The 17506-nt window shown below is 36.9% G+C and overlaps 1 protein-coding gene across 7 annotated transcripts in view; it reads left to right on the top strand.

Moving 5' to 3' along the window:
- RPAP2 (RNA polymerase II associated protein 2) overlaps positions 1 to 17506 on the top strand; it is a 98719-nt gene that overhangs the window by 19167 nt on the left and 62046 nt on the right. The window lies entirely within an intron of this gene.

Below are 17506 nucleotides of genomic sequence, written 5' to 3'. Positions count from 1 at the left end.
GTCATGATCTAGCGGTCAGTGAGTTCGAGCCCCACGTTGGGCTCTATGCTGACAGCTCAGAGCCTAGAGTCTGCTTTGGATTCTGTCTCCCTCTCTTTCAGCCCCCCTCCAGCTCATGCTTTATTCTGTCTCTCAAAAATGAATAAACATTAAAAAAAAATTTTTTTTAAGTACTGTTTTGTTGTATCCAGCTTAGGTTTTTAGTTGTTTCACTATAGGAAAGTCTCTTATCAACACGAAGTCTCAGTTTCCTCATTGGTAAAGTAGAAAGTTGCAATTAAACTCTTAGTTCCCTTTAGTTCTAATGTTTTGCAGTTCTGAGTCAGTCAACTGCTACTGTAGTGAAAGTTTCCTAGATAGGAAATGTCTTATTTATAAAAAGTGGTGAAAATTAAAATTGTAAGCATAAGACTGGGAAAATTTTGTAGGGAAGTCTGTCTCATTTAAGAATTTAGAATAAATGTTACTGACTTGAATAATTTGAACTCTTCAGTCTATAAAGATAAAGGCTGATGAAAGATTGGAACAGAGTTCTTAAATTATGAAGAAACCCAGGAATATATTATAGCATGTTCAGAACAACTTGAAGTTGGCATCTTCAGGGACACTATGATCTTCCATACTGTTTGGAAACAGAATGTTGAATTTGACTCAATTTAGTCTTATATTGTTATGAAAGCTAATATAAATTTTTTCACCAGACTCCAAAATACTAAAATCTTTAGTGTCCCTTAACACTGCTAAGATATTATTTTGTACCATAGAAGGCTGTGTATCTCATTGCTTAAAATGTGTAAGTAACTTTAAGAAGGATGTAGAGAAATTCATGAATTCTAGCTCCATACTTCTATTGAGGCTTTGGAGTCAGAAGGTGCCTTAGAGGTTTTCAAGTCCCTCATTTTTATCATTAAGATATGAAAAAATATGTGGAGTGTATCTTCAATGTCATGAATAACAGCAGTGCTTCTCCCAAAATGTCTCCTGATGCCGTGTCAGAGACAGAACATTGACCTAGATGGACTGGGTCATGACGCAGTATGATGCATCTCATGTTGTGAGTTAGAAATTTTTCACCCACTTGGTGGCCAGACACAGACCACATATTTGTTCCTCTTAGACAGTACCCTCATTTAGATAGTCATATAGTTGCATTTATAAATCCTGTTTTGTTCACTACAGGCTCTGACAAATCTTTGAAGGAAAGCGGTTTCTTTGTAACTTAAAAAATCAGGAGTTAAAACTAAGAAGGAAAGACAAATGTTGAGAATTAAATTATAGTTTAAAAGATCAAAATGGGGTGAATGGCTAATGCTGACAGAGCTAAAAGCGCCATCATGTGGCCCAGAGTAGGGGATTTTCATACATGCTTCTTGGCAATAAACAGTATAATCTCAGAGGTGCGGAAGCCAAAAACCTCTGCAGAACAACTTCTCTAACCTCTTCCTGAACAGCCACTTCTGTTGCTGGGTGTACAGAATAAAAACTTGTCTTAAAGAGGTTTTAACATGTCTCATATTATATTTGAAAAATTTCCACCACAGGGGGGAATTGTAGCCTGCTGCTTTTGTTGGTTTATGTATAGTACACATATTCTGAGTGATACAAACACATATACGTGCATATATACACACAAGGTTATTTGGCACAAGTTATTTCTAGTTTTAGATTTATATTGCTAAAGTTGCAATTAATCATCTAATTTATACTTCGGTTAAAATAACATTAAAATGTTTATGAAGAAGCAGTTTGAAGGTATTCTTTAACTAACATGATTATTTTTGTTTTTTAAGTTGAGGTCCTATCAGATTGAGAATAATCCGGGGCAATGTAAACTTTGAGGGGAATGGAAGATACATAGAACAAAGAGAAATGGCACTTTTGCAGTGTCTGGGTGGCTCAGTCGGTTAAGGATCCGACTCTTGGTTTTGGCTCAGGTCATGATTTCACAGTTCGTGAGTTCAAGCCCTGCGCTGAGCTCTGTGCTGACAGTGTGGCGCCTGCCCTGGGTTCTCTCTCCCGCGCTCTCTCTCTCTCTCTCTCTCCCTCCCTCCCTCCCTCCCTCCCTCTCCCCCATGTGCTCTCTCTCCCTCCAAATAAATAAATAAACTTAAAAAAAAAAAAAAAGAGGGGCACCTAGGTGGCTCAGTGGGTTAAGTGTCTGACTTCGGCTCAGGTCATGATTTCATAGTTCACAGGTTTAAGCTTTGCATTGGGCTCTCAGCTGACAGCTCAGAGCCTGGAGCCTGCTTTCAGATTCTGTGTCTCCCTCTCTGTCCTTCCACCACTTGTACAATCTCTCTCTCTCTCTCTCTCTCTCTCTCTCTCTCTCTCTCGCCCTCTCTCTCTCCCAAAAATAAACATTAAAAAGTTTTGAAAAGAGACATGGCACTTTTATTTATTTATTTATTTTTATTATTATTTTTTTTAATATATGAAATTTACTGTCAAATTGGTTTCCATACAACACCCAGTGCTCATCCCGAGACATGGCACTTTTAACAAAAAGCTTTTGAATTTCATCTAAGGATAGAAAAGAATGCAATATAACTTAGTGCCTCATTCTTTCTAAACAGCTATAGCAAAACAATAAAACTGAATTTTTATATTGAACCTTTCATTTAATAACCTTATTAAGTGCCAATCTAATTTATTTTAGTGTCACATATTATTCTCCATTTTGCAGACTGGGTATCAGGGAGACTGTTAAGATTACTCATCAAATATCTAGAAACAATGTTCAATATAGTTTTCTTTACCTGAAGTAAGAAAAATGAAACAAAGGAGGGGAAAATAGTCACTTGTAAAGTATATTGAGTTCCTATGAGAAAGATTAAACAAAGGTAGTACCCTCACAACTTTTTAAAGTCTTTTTTCTGATTTTACAGGCAGCATGTTGTAGAAAGAGCTTGAACTTTGAAAGATCCAAATTCGAATCCTAGATTTACTAGTTAATTGCTTAACCTCTCAAAACTTCAGATTCCTCATCTGTAAAGAAAAAAAAGGCCATAAGTTATATGAGGATTAAGCGAAGTTGTATAAAAAACAGCTAGGACAAAGTGTGGGTAGATGAAAATATTCTGGAAATGGATGATGGTGATAGTTGTACAAAAATACAAATGTACTTAATGCCACTGAACTATAATTAAAAATGGTTTAAATGGTAAATTTTATGTAATGTATATTACACCACAAAAAAAAAAAAAAAAAAAAGAAAAGAAAGCCAAGCCCACCTACCATATGGTAGGCACTTTGTATATTCTGGCTTTCCCCTTACCTTTAGAAATTGAGGGTTTGTTTTTTTTCTGAATTCTTAAGTGTTTTTCCTTAAATGTTGTTATGTAGCTGGGTATGTCTCATAAAATTATCTTAAACTGCATTCATGATTCAGAATAGTGTTTACATTTTGATTATCTCTTAATTTAGCCATACATAGACTTACTCTTATATGGGCTATTCTACCTCCAAGATCTTGAAATAAGAGCTTCCCGTTGTGACCACAACCTCTATCTCATCTACAGCTATCACTCTTGAGTATGCTTTGTAACCTCATTTTGACCTCCTGTCTCTACCTTAGCTCTATTCTTCTAAGTTGGACAGACTTTCATTAAATTTGTTTTCTTGAGCTCCACAGTCAGCAGTTACAGTATTGTCCATTCAAACAATCCCAGATTCTTTCTCCCTTAACCTTCTACCATGTCTACCTTCCCAGGTGACAGTCATCTTTTTTTTTTTTCTTTTAAAATGTTTATTTAAATTCTAGTTAGTTAACATAGAGTGCAATATTGGTTTCAGGAATAGAATTCAGTGATTTATCATTTACATATAACACCCAATGCTCATTATAACAAGTGCCCCTAATACCCATCACCCATCTAATCCACGTCCCCACCATCAACCCTTAGTTTGTTCTCTATTGTTAAGAGTCTCTTATGGTTTGCTTCATTCTCTCCCTCCCCCCCCCCCATGTTAATCTGTTTTGTTTCTTAAATTCCATTTATGAGTGAAATCATATGGTATTTGTCTTTCTCTAATTTCGCTTAGTGTAACATGCTCTAGCTCTATCCACTTGTTGCCAATGGCAAAATACTCTTTTGATAACTGAGTAATATTCCTTTGTATATATACGTATACCAGCTCTCCTTTATCCATTCATCAGTCTTCGGTAGTCATTTGGGCTCTTTCCATAGTTTGGCTATTGTTGATAATGCTACTGTAAACATCAGGGTGCATATACCCCTTCAAGTCAGTATTTTTGTATCCTTTGGATAAATGCTTAGTAATGTGATTGCTGGATTATAGGGTAGTTCTGTTTTTGCCTTTTTGAGGAACCTCCATACTGTTTTCCAGGGTGGCTGTACGAGATTGCATTCCCAACAGTACAAGACGGTTTCCCTTTCTCTGCAGCCTTGCCACTACCTGTTATTTCTTGTTATTAATTTTAGCCATTCTGACAGGTGTGAAGTGGTATCTCATTGTGGTTTTGATTTGCTGCTGATGAGTGATGTTGTGCATCTTTTCATGTGTCTGTCAACCATTTGGATGTCTTTTTTGAAAAAATGTCTGTTCACGTCTTCTGCCCATTTCTTCACTAGATGATTTGTTTTTTGGGTGTTGAGTTGGAGAAGCTCTTTAGGTCAAATAGGTCTCCCATTCTGTAGGCTGCCTTTTAGTTTTGTTGTTTTCTTCGCTTTACAGAAGCTTTTCTATCTGGATAAAGTCCCACTAGTTCATGTTTACTTTTGTTTCTCTTGCCTCTGAAGATGTGTCTAGTAAGAAGTGGCTCCGGCCGAGGTCAAAGAGGTTGCTGTCTGTGTTCTCCTCTATCCTGTCTCACATTTTAGGTGTTTCATCCATTTTGAATTTATATTTGTGTGTGGTGTAAAACTAGTCTAGTTTTATTCTTCTGCATGTTGCTGTCCAACTTTCCCAACACCATTTGTTGAAGAGATTGTCCTTTTTCCATTGAATATTCTTTCCTGCTTTGTTGAAGATTAGTTGACCATGTAGTTGCAGGTTCTTTTCTGGGTTTTCTATTCTGTTCTCTTAATCTATATGTCTGGTTTTGTGCCAGTACTATACTGCCTTGATGACTACAGCTTTGTAATGTAGCTTAAAATCTGGAATTGTGATGCCTCCAGCTTTGCTTTTTGTTTTCAAGATTGCTTTGGCTATTTGGAGTCTTTGTGGTTCCATGCAAATTTTAGGATTGTTTGTTCTAGCTCTATGAAAAATCCTGGTGGAATTTTGATAAAGATTAAATGTGTAGATTGCATTAGGCAATATAGACATTTTAACAATGTTTGATTCTTCCAGTCCATGAGCATGGAATGTTTTTCCATTTTTTCGTGTCCTCTTTAGCTTCCCTCATAAGTTTTCTATAGTTTTCAAAGTACAGACCTTTTACCTCTTTGGTTAGGTTTAAATTTTTTTTTTTTTTATGTTTATTTTTGAGAGAGAGAGAGAGAGGGAGAGGGAGAGAGAGATGGAGTGTGAGCAGAGGAGAGGCAGAGAAAGAAGGGGAACACAGAATTTGAAGCAGGCTCCAGGCTCCACACTGTCAACACAGAGCCTGACGCAGAGCTTGAACCCACAATCTGTGAGATCATGACCTGAGCTGAAATCGGACACTTAACCGACTGAGCCACCCAGGTGCCCCTCTTTGGTTAGGTTTATTGCCAGGTATCTTATAGGTTTTGGTGCAATTGTAAATGGGATAGATTCCTTGATTCCTCCTTCTGCTGCTTCATTATTGGTATATGGAATAATGCAACAGATTTCTGTACATTGATTTTTATATCCCATGACTGTGCTGAATTCACGTATCAGTTTAGCAATTTTTTGGTGTAGTCTTTCAGGTTCTACATAGAATATGATGTCATCTACAAATAGTGAAACTTTGATTCTTCCTTGCTGATTGTGATGCCTTTCTTGTTGATGTTTTTCTTGTTGTCTGATTGCTAAGGCTAAGATTTCCAGTACTTTGTTAAGTAGTAATGGTGAGAGTGGACATCCCTGTCTTATTCCTGACCACAGAGGAAAAGTTCTCAGTTTTTCCCCATTGAGGATGATATAAGCTGTGGGTCTTTTGTATATGACCTTTCTGATTTTAAGTTACGTTCCCACTATTCCTACTTTGTTGAAGGTTTTTATAAAGAATGATGCTGTATTTTGTCAAATGCTTTTTCTGCATCTGTTGAGAGGATAATATGGTTCTTATCCTTTTTTTTTTTTTTAAGTTTATTTACTTTTGAGAGAGAGCGTGCAAGTGGGATAGGATCAGAGATAGAGAGAATCCCAAGTACACTCTGCACTGTCAGCATAGAGCCCGACATGAGGCTCTATCCCACGAACTGTGAGATCATGACCTGAGCTGAAGTCATGCTTAACGGACTGAGCCACCCAGGTGCCCCAGTTCTTATCCTTTATTTTATTAACATCGTGTATCACATTGAGTAATTTGCAAATATTGAACCATCTCTGCAGCCCAGGAATAAATCACACTTGATCATGGTGAATAATTCTTTTAATGTACTCTTGGGTTTGATTTGCTAGTATCTTTCTGAGAATTTTTGCATACGTGTTCATCAAGGATATTGGCCTGTAATTCTCCTTTTCAGTGGGCTCTTTGTCTGGTTTTGGAATCAAGGTGTATTGCTGGCCTCGTAGAATGAGTTTGGAAGTTTTCCTTTCATTTCTATTTTTTGGAACAATTTGAGAAGAATAGGTGTTAATTCTTCTTTAAATGTCTGGTAGAATTCCCCTAGGAAGTCATCTGGCCCTGGACTTTTGTGTGTTGATTTTTCATTACTGATTACGTTTCTTTGCTGTTATGGGCCTGTTCAAATTTTCTATTTCTTCCTGTTTCGGTTTTGGTAGTTTCTATGTTTCTAGGAATTTGTCCATTTCTTCTAGGTTTTGCCCAATTTGTTGGCATATAATTTTTCATAATCTCTTATGATTATTTATTTTTCTGTGGTTTTGGTTATGATTTTTCCTGTTTCATTCATGATTTTATTTATTTGGGTCCTTTCTCTTTTTGATAAGTCTGGCTTTGATAAGAACAAGCTCCTAGTTTCATTTATCTGTTCTACTTTTTGTTTTTATATCATTTATTTCTGCTCTAATCTTTATTATTTCCCTTCTGCTGGCTTTTGGCTTTATTTGCTTTTCCTTTTCTAGCACCTTTAGGTATGTGGTTAGGTCTGTTTTGAGACTTTTCTTATTTCTTGAGGTAGTCCTGTATGGCAGTATACTTCCCTCTTATGACCACTTTTGCTGCATCCCAATGGTTTTGGACTGTTATGTTTTCATTTTCATTTGCTTCCATGTATTTCTTTATTTCTTCTTTAATTTCCTGGTTATCTCATTCATTGTTTAATAGGATGTTCTTTAACCTCCATGTATTTTGTGGTACTTCCAAATTTTTTCTTGTGGTTGATCTCATGTTTCATTGTGTTGAGGTCTACAAATATGCATGGAATGATCTTGATCTCTTTGTACTTGTTAAGGGCTGATTTGGACTCAGTATGTGATCTGTTCTGGAGAATATTCCATGTGCACTCAAAAAGAAGGTATATTCTGTTGCTTTAGGATAAAATGTTCCGAATGTCTGTTAAGTGCATTGGGGTGCATTCAAAGCCGTTGTTTCTTTGTTAAATTTCTGTGTAGAATGATATGTCCGGTGATGTAAGGGGGGGGGGGGGTCAAAGTCCCCTACTACTATTGTATTGTTATTGATGAGTTTCTTTATGCTTGTTATTAATTGATTTATAAATTTGTTATTGATATATATTTATATATGCTTGTTACTAATTGATTTATATATTTCTATATTAATTGACTTATATATATATTTATTAATTGATTTATATATATTGAATTGTGTGTGTATATATATATATATATATATATATATATATATAATTGCCTCCCAAGTTGGAGGAATAAATAATCTAGTTTTTTTGATATAAGTATGGCTACTCCAGCTTTCTTTTGATGTCCATTAGCATGATAAATATTCCCCATCCCCTAATTTTTAATTTGCAGGTGTCTTCAGATCTAAAATGAGGCTCTTGTAGGCAGCATATAGGTGGGTCTTGTTCTGTTTTTTGTTTTTTAGCTTTTTCAATGTTTGTTCTTGAGAGAGAGAGAGAGCACAAGTGGGGAAGGATAGAGAGAGACAGACAGACAGACAGAATCTGAAACAGGCTCCAGGCTCCAAGCTTTCAGCACAGAGCCTGATGCAGGGCTCAAACTCGGGAACGGTGACATCATGACCTAGGCTGAAGTCAGACACTTAACCGAATGAGCCACTCAGGCACCCCCCTGGTGGATCTTGTTTTTTTTTTTTTTATCCATTCTGATACCCTATATCTTTTGATTGGAACATTTGGTCCACTTACATTCAGGGTGAATATTGAAAAATATGAATTTAGCCATTGTGTTACCTGTAAATCTGGTGTTTCTGGTGATATTCTCGGTTCCTTTCTAGTCTTTGTTGCTTTTGGTCTTTTTTCCCCCAAAGAGTCCCCTTTAATATGTCTTCTAGGGCTGGTTTACTGGTCACAAACGTTAGTTTTTGTTTTTCTGGGAAACTCTTTATCTCTCCTTCCATTCTGAATGATGGCCTGCTGGATAAAGTATTCTTGGCTGCACATTTTTCCCATTTAGCATGTTCAATATATCCTGCCATCCCTTCTGTCCTGCCAAGTTTCTGTGAATGAGTCTACTGCGAACCTGATCTGTATTCCTTTGTAGGTTAAGGACTTTTTTTTCCCTTGCTGCTTTCGAGATTCTTTCCTTCTCTGGGTATTTTGTGAATTTGACTATGATATACCTTGGCAGTTGCCAGCTTTTGTTGAATTTCATTAGAGTTCTCTGTGCTTCTTGGATTTCATTGTCTGTGTCCTTTCCCGGATTAGGGAAGTTTTCAGCTATAATTTGCTCAAATAAACCTTCTGCCCCTTTTTTCCATCTCTTCATCTTCTGAGTCTCCTATGATATGAATGTTATTACGTTTTCAGACGTCGCTGAGTTCCCTAAGTCTACCTTCGTGATCCAGTACCTGTTTTTCCCTCTTCTTTTCAGCTTCGTTATTTTTTGTGATTTTATCTTTTATATCACTGATTCATTCTTCTGCTTTGTTCATCCTTGGTATTATGGCATCCATTCAGGTTTGCATCCTGGTTATAGCATTTTTAATTTTGTCCTCATTGGATTTTAGTTCTTTTATGTCTGCAGTAAATGATTCTGTAGTGTCTTCTGTGCTTTTTTCAAACCCAGTTAGTGCCCTTATAATTGTTTTAAATTCTAGTTCAGACATCTTCTATCTGTATTGATTAAATCCCTGGCTGTTACTTCTACTCCTGCTCTTTCTTTTGGGGTGTATTCCTACATCTTGTCATTTTGTCCAGACAAAATATGATTTGATCTGCTTGTTAAAAGAAGCTAGATCTAAAAATAAAAGCAATATTTACATTTATATAGTTATATATATATTTATATTTTATAATGTATGTTTATATATATTATATATATAACTAATTTATATATTATAAATATATATATATATATATATATATATATATATATATATATAAAACTAAAAAGTTGAAAAAATAAAAAGGAAAAAATAAAAAGGAATCTAGACCCTATTTCCCCTAGAGCTGAAGCTTTGCAGCATTCTATGATCAGTGGAGTTGGGAGTGTATGAGGGGTTTGTGCTGGTCTTCTGGGGCCAGCTTCTGTGCTGCTTCTCAGGCCAACTTGCCCTCATTGAGATACACCTGCAGGGCACAGCAGGGTGCAGCATGGCTGGGGCTTGGCGTAAGCAGCTCAGGTCTTTACTTGGTGGTGCTGGTTAGCTCACTGAGGTCAGTCAGTGCTGGTGGACGGGGGAGCAAAATGGGGTTGCTCAGCTCTCTTATCCACAGAGCAGAGAGCTTGCACCCACCACTCTTCAGGAATCCCTCACAGAAGAGAACACAATTATCTCCCTTATGTCCCAGGCTGCCTTCACCCTGTTTATTTCCAAGTTGTTTTGTCTCAGGCCCATGGCTGAGTTTCTAAACTCCAAATTTTAGGGACTCGGTTGGCATGGCTCCAAGCTGTTCCTCTGGAAGAGGGTCTTGCCATGCTTTTGCCATTTGCCAGCTTGTCTAAGACAGCAATCACACGACCACACAGTGGTTCAGATCTTAGGCAAAGCAGAACAGAAAGCCTGCATCAAGATTCACTGCCCTCTTCCTCAAAACACTAAAAACAGAACTACCCTACGACCCACCAATTGCACTACTAGGCATTTATCCACAGGATACAGGTGTGCTGTCTCGAAAGGACACATGCACCCCCATGTTTATAGCAGCACTATCAACAATAGCCAAAGTATGGATAGAGCCCAAATGTCCATCGATGGATGAATGGATAAAGAAGATGTGGTGTAAAGAAGATGTGGTGTACATATATATATATGTGTATATATGTATATATACACAATGGAGTATTGCTCAGCAATCAAAAAGAATGAAATCTTGCCATTTGCAACTACATGGATGGAACTGGAGGATATTATGCTAAGTGAAATTAGAGAAAGACAAAAATAATATGACTTCACTCATAATAGGACTTTAAGAGACAAAACAGATGAACATAAGGGAAGGGAAACAAAAATAATATAAAAACAAGAAGGGGGACAAAACAGAAGAGACTCATAAATGTGGAGAACAAACAGAAGGTTGCTGGAGGGGTTGTGGGAGGGGGGATGGGCTAAATAGGTAAGGGGCACTAAGGAATCTACTCCTGAAATCATTGTTGCACTATATGCTAACTAATTTGGATGTAAATGTTAAAAAATATAAAATAAATTTAAAAAATACAAAATAAAATTTAAAAAAATAAATAATTAAAAAAAAAAAAAAAAGATTCACTGCCCTCAGCCAGTGTTTCCACTGCTGTGCCTGGCAACAGTACAGCACATTGGTGCCATCCATTCTTCTGGCCCTGGAGAGGCCTTGCAGCCACTCCCAAATGTACTTCAAGGAGGGGAACTGTTTCTCCTCATGTGACCCAGGGGAATCCTCAGTCCATGCTGTCCACTCTCCGTTCTCCACTCTCCTTCACCGTAGGAGCACCACTAAGCCGGGCTGGACCCCTGTAGTGGGCAGACTTCTACAACTTCAGATTTTGGGCTCCACTGCTTCTAATACCTTGTGGTACTCTATATAAGCAGGGCTCCTTCCCCTCCACAGCACCCGCAGTTCTTACCTCCCCCAAATCAAGTCTCCGCAGCTCCTACCTTCTACAATTCTACTTGTAGACTTGCAGTTTTGTTCTCTCAGTCCTCAGATTGATTTCTTGGGTGTTCAGAATGATTTGATTTTTATCTAGCTGTGTTTGAGGGACTAAGCAAGCTTAGGGTCCCCCTATTCCTCTACCATCTTAACTCCTCCCTCACCCTTTTTTTCTGTGCTTGGGTTCCTGATCTTTATTGAGTAAAGTTCTCAAGCGCTTTAGATAAGCTGTCTCATTTAGAACATTAGTGCTTTAAATAAGCTGTCTCAGTCCTTACAAGACCCCTTGGAAGTGTTATTACTCATTTTATGGGTGGTGGAACTGAAGCTCACAGAGGTTTAGTGACTAACCCAGAACACTAGGCTCATTTATATAGATCTGGAATTTAAACCCAGATCTGACACCAAAGCCTCATGCACTCTTTCCATTCCTTTGGCCCTGTTCCATTTTATTCTGTGTAATCTCACTCATGTGTTCACATGTTTTTTTCTTTGTTTCTTATTGACTCTCTGATAAGTTCACACATTTTCTTCTCTCCTTAAACTTTGAACCCAATCCCCAACTCATTATAGATAATTTAACCTACCACTTAACTAAATGATTGAGTGCATCCAGCAGAATTTCCTTCAATGTTATTTTCTTATCCTCTCTCGTTTCTCTGCCTCATTGCTTATACTTTCTATGTTCCTGATTCTTTTCTTCTGTCACCAAGGCTTGCTTCATGATTTATTCCTATTTTCTCTTTCAAGCTCTCCTCTCAAGTTGATTATTTTTCTTCTACTTTAAAAGGTTGGTAGGGACAGAACCCTGAAAAATATCCATTAAGTTTAGCATTTCTATGGTGATTGGTAATATTAGCAAGGGACATCTCAGTAGAGTAATGCATACAGATTCCAGGAGGCAGAGGGGTGATGATTGAATAGGAGATGTGGAATTGAAAACCAGTGCAGACTTCTATAAAGAAAGGTTACAATGAAAAAGGGAGTGGGGGGAGCTGTATGATTGAAGGACAGGGTTTGTTGGTTTCTGTGTTTATTTTCTCAAGATAGATTTAAGTATGATAATATCCTAAAAGGCAAGAGGAAAAAGGGAGAGGTTTACGGAGTAAAACCTCAGATCCATAGAGTTAGCCTTAAAGGCTTTTATATATAAACTATATGAATCTTTATAGACCCAACTGAATCTAAAGCTTTTCTTCATTGGCTCAACAAGCAATTTTTATTTCTTCTGTAATTTGTTGTAGCAGTTCATGTATCTCTCATGATACTTAACATATATTCTCTGAAATTATATGATGCAAAATGTAGTTAAGAGCCCTGCTGTCTTGATTTGATTTCTAGCTTTACCACTTACCAGTTGTGTGGCATTCCACTACTTATTCTTTTAGTACTCAAATTTTTTTATCTGTAACATGGGGATAATAGTTGTAGCTACTCATTCTTGTGAGGATTAACCTTTGTGAAGCTCTTAGAACAGGCGTTTTTCTCCTACTAAATTGTAACGTCCTTAAGAATAAGAACCTGTTCTTTATATTACTTAATATGCCCAGCATAATTCATACATATAATAGTTCAGAATTTTATTTTTGAAGGAATAATGGAATATATACCCTGCATTTGTAGGTTAGCTGTTGAGTGTAAGAGTCCAATTGAGAATCACTGTCTATACATATTTTCTTACCTATAGAGATACTCAGACCCTATAGGACTAAATGCCAGGCAGCTGCAAGGCACTGAACCTTGACAATTTTAGCCAGGAAGACTTGGATGGGGATGTGGGATAGGAAGAATGAAAGAACTACAGGTACCTGTGAGAGGCAATACAATCCTCTGTTGTAAAAGTTAGCATATTATTTAGGCCAAAAAAGCTCTTAATAAGAGTTATAAATATCCCCTGGGGCAATCAAGGCTAGTCACCATCCATGTAGTGTCCTTTGCTTTGAGGAACACCAACCCAAGGTAGCTTCTATAACTAGAGTTTTAGTGAGTAGAAGAAGTAGTGTAAACAGGGTAATATTGGGTGATTGGGAAAGGATATGCCTCAATTGGCTGAGGGACTAAGGAAAAAAACAAAAATAGATTAAAATTTTACTCTCAGGCAGCTCATTGCCCATTGTCTTATTTTGCCTTTCCTTCTAAATTTTTTATTATTGGTCTTGGAGAATTCCTGAACTACAGGGGAATCTCTAAAGCAGGGATGGCAAATATTGGTTTCATCCCATATGTCTCCTGATGGGTGGTGCTGAGAAGGAATATAACGGGAAAGAATGCCTTGATTAGTTAGTGGTGCCTTCCATAACTTAAGGAGAGGATTGGTAGGAGAGTCCATTCATAGCAGTGCCTCTTCTGCTTAAGACTGAACACAAGATAAATGGATTATCTAGGCAGTATTATGTGGTCAACTCTGATGCTTAATTATATAGAAAAATATCTTTAACTGACATTTTTTTGATTAGCAGCCTTTCAATGTCATAACTCGAATAACCTGTGGTTCCATCTATCCATTTGGCTTAACTTTTTTTAATTGAAATGCTTTTTTGCAATATCATGGCCTTCATTGCAACCCTATTTTGTCCTTTAAATGGGATTAATATTCAATGCCTTAGCTTCTCTTTCATGTATGTCTAGTTTCTTATATTTACTTTTTTTTCTATTAATAGACTTTATTCCTTAGAGCAATATTAGCTTCATACCAAAATGGTGAGTAAGGTACAGAGATTTCCCATATACCCTCCTTACCCCTACCCTTGTATAGCCTCCCTCATTATCAGCATCCCCCAACAAAATTGCTCATTTGTTACAATTGATGGGCCTGTATTGGCATATCATTATCACCCAAAGCCTATAGTTTACATTAGAGTTCACTCTTAGCTTTGTACATTCTATGGGTTTGGACAAATATATAATGACTTGAATCCAACATTAATTACATTATTATACAGAGTAATTTTATAGTCATAAAAATCCTATGTGCTCCACTTATTCATCTCCCACCTGTCATAAACCCTGATCTTTTTACTATCTCCATAGTTTTACCTTTCCCAGAATATTAGGTAGTAAAATTATACAGAATATGTTCTTTTCAGGCTGGCTTATTTCACTTAGTAATATGCATTTAAGTTTCTCCCATGTCTTTTTCTAGGTTGATGGTGGCTAATTTCTTTTTCATGCTTAATAATAATCTGTTGTCTGAATTTGCTACAGTTTATTTAACCATTCACCAACTGAAAGATATCTTAATTGCTTCTAAGTTTTGGCAAAATGGATAGAGCTGCTGTAAACATCCGTGTGCAGGCTTTTGTGTAGACGTAAATTTTCTTATTTGTTTATTTTTAATTTACATCCAAGTTAGTTAGCATATAGTGCAACAATGATTTCAAGAGTAGATTCCTTAATGCCCCTTACCCATTTAGCCCATCCCCCCTCCTACAACCCCTCCACCAACCCTCTGTTTGTTCTCTATATTTAAGAGTGTTTTCTATTTTGTCTCCCCCTGCCCGTTGTTATATTATTTTTGCTTTCCTTCCCTATGTTCATCTATTTTGTATCTTAAATTCTTCATATGAGTGAAGTCATGTGATATTTGTCTTTCTCTGACTAATTTCACTTAGTATAATACCCTCTAGTTCTATCCACATAGGTGCAAATGGTATGTAGATGTAAATTTTCAACTCCTTTGGGTAAATACCGAGGAGTAAGAGTTCTGGATTGTATGGTAAGAGTATGTTTAGTTTTAAAAGAAATCACCAAACTGTATTTCAAAGTGGCTGTACCATTTTGCATTTTCACCAGGAATGAATGAGAGTTCTCTTGCTCCAAACATTCACCAGCATGTGATGTTGTCAGTGTTCTGTATTTTAGCTATACTAACAAGTGTAGTGGTATCTTACTGTTCTTTTAATTTGCAGTTTGCTGATGACATATAATGTAGAGCATCTTTTCATATGCTTACTTGCCATCTTTATATCTTGTTTGGTGAGGTGTCTTTTAATGTCTCTGACCCATTTTTATTGAGGTGTTTTCTTATTGACTTTTAAGAGTTATTTGATATTTTGGATAATAGTCTTTTATCAAGTATGTCTTTTGCAAATATTTTCTCCTAATCTGGTTTTTCTTTTTATTCTCTTGACAATATCTTTCACAAAGCAGAATTTTTTTAATTTAATGAAGCCTGGCTTACCAGTTTTTTCAGTCATAGATTGTGTGTTTGGTGTCCTATCTAAAAAGTCATCTAGGGGCGCCTGGGTGGCTCAGTCAGTTGAGTGTCCGACTTCGGCTCAGGTCATGATCTCACGGTCCGTGAGTTCGAGCCCTGCGTCGGGCTCTGTGCTGACAGCTCAGAGCCTGGAGCCTGTTTCAGATTCTGTGTCTCCCTCTCTCTCTGCCCCTCCCCTGTTCATGCTCTGTCTCTCTCTGTCTCAAAAATAAATAAACGTTAAAAAAAAAAATTTTTTTTAAAGTCATCTAGTTTTCTCCTATATTATCTTTTTGGAGTTTTGTATAGTTTTGTGTTTTATATTTAGTTCTATGATCCATTTTGAGTTAGTTTTATGAATGGTATAAGTCTTTGTCTTGATTCACTTGTTTGTTTGTATGTGTTTGTTTGTTTGTTTGTTTTAGAGAGAGAGAGACAGAGACAAAGTCCAAGCAGTGGAGAGGGACAGAGGGAGAGAAAGAGAATCTCAGGTGGACTCCGCAGTCAGTGCGGAGCCCAACACAGGGCTCAATCCCACAACCCTGGGATTGTGACCTGAGCTGAAATCAACAGAGAGGCCCAACACACTGAGCCACCCAGGTGCCCCTTGACTCACTTCTTTACATGTGAATACTCAGTATTCCAGTACCATTTGTTAAAAAAATGATCTTTTCTCCCTCGTATTGCTTTTGTTGCTTTGTCAAAGATCAGTTGAATATATTTGTGTGCATCTATTTCTGGGTTCTCTATTCTGTTCCAGTGATTTATTTATCTGTTCTTTGACCACTACCACACTGTTTTCATTACTATAGCGTTATAGTCTCGAAGTCAGGTAATGTCAGTTCTCCAACTTTGTTCTTCATTATTGTGTTAGCTATTCTGGGTCTTTTGCCTCCTCCCAAACTTTACACTCAATTTGTGATATCCACAAATAACTTGCTGGGATTTTGATTGGGATTACATTGAATCTGTAGATCAAGTTGAGAATGACATCTTGACAGTATTGAGTCTCCCTATTGATAAACATGGATTTTCACTCCATTTTTGTGTATTCTTCTTTGTATATTTTTATTTTTTTAATTTTTAATGTTTATTTTGAGAGAAAGAGAGAGAGAGAATGGGGGGGGGGGGGCGCGCAGAGAGAGAGGGAGACAGAGGGTCCAAAGTGGGCTCTGCACTGAGAGTGGAGAGCCCGATGCGGGGCTTGAACTCACAAGCTTTGAGATCATGACCTGAGCTGAAGTTGCTTAACCAACTGAGCCACCCAGGTGTCCCTGTATATTCACTTTTATTTAATCCATTTTTGTAATCTTTAGAAGTCACTTTTCCTGAGTCACTTCAGAAATATTTTATAGAGTTTTCCTGTCCTCTTGGAATCACTTGCTATTTGTTCCTTTTTGTATTGGCTTTCTAAGAGCTTTTCTCTCTGTCTTTTAAATATCCATGATGCCCAGCCAAATGGAATTTCTGGTATTGCATAGAAAAATTGTTCCTAGAATTGAATTCAATCACCTGATCTACATAGTTCATACTACGATACAATGCTTTCTCAGAAATTAGAGCAAAAATTCTTATTGACTATATAAAGGAAATAGAGGAGAATTGTGGTACATAATTCCTGCCCTCAAGAAGCTTGTAGTTTGGTAAGAAACCACACTTAAATGTATGAAAAGTAAGACTTTTAGATAATAATTCTAGTATTAAGCCATAGAGGAGTACCTGATTAACATATATTAATTGACTACATAATACTGACTCTGGAACTCATAGGAGAGAGTGATTTACTTTAGTCAGGTTAGTCAGGGAAAACTTTATTACACTCATGGAAATTGAACTTAGTCCTAAAATATGAACAAATTTTGGATAACAGATTAATCCATATTTCTTATGGATGAGTTTCACAATTACTTTGTTCTTCAATTTTTTCTTTAAAACTTTAAATGAACTGTTTCCTTTTAATTATATTTTCTATCCAATATAGTTATAACAAACACTTGAAAATGTTTGACATACCAGTTGCCTT

The sequence above is a fragment of the Panthera onca genome, chromosome C1, assembly GCF_046562875.1.
Source record: "Panthera onca isolate mPanOnc1 chromosome C1, mPanOnc1 haplotype 2, whole genome shotgun sequence".
Classification (NCBI taxonomy): Eukaryota; Metazoa; Chordata; class Mammalia; order Carnivora; family Felidae; genus Panthera; species Panthera onca.
The sequence above is the reverse complement of the archived record's forward strand: the minus strand, read 5'-3'. Positions and strand labels throughout refer to the sequence as shown.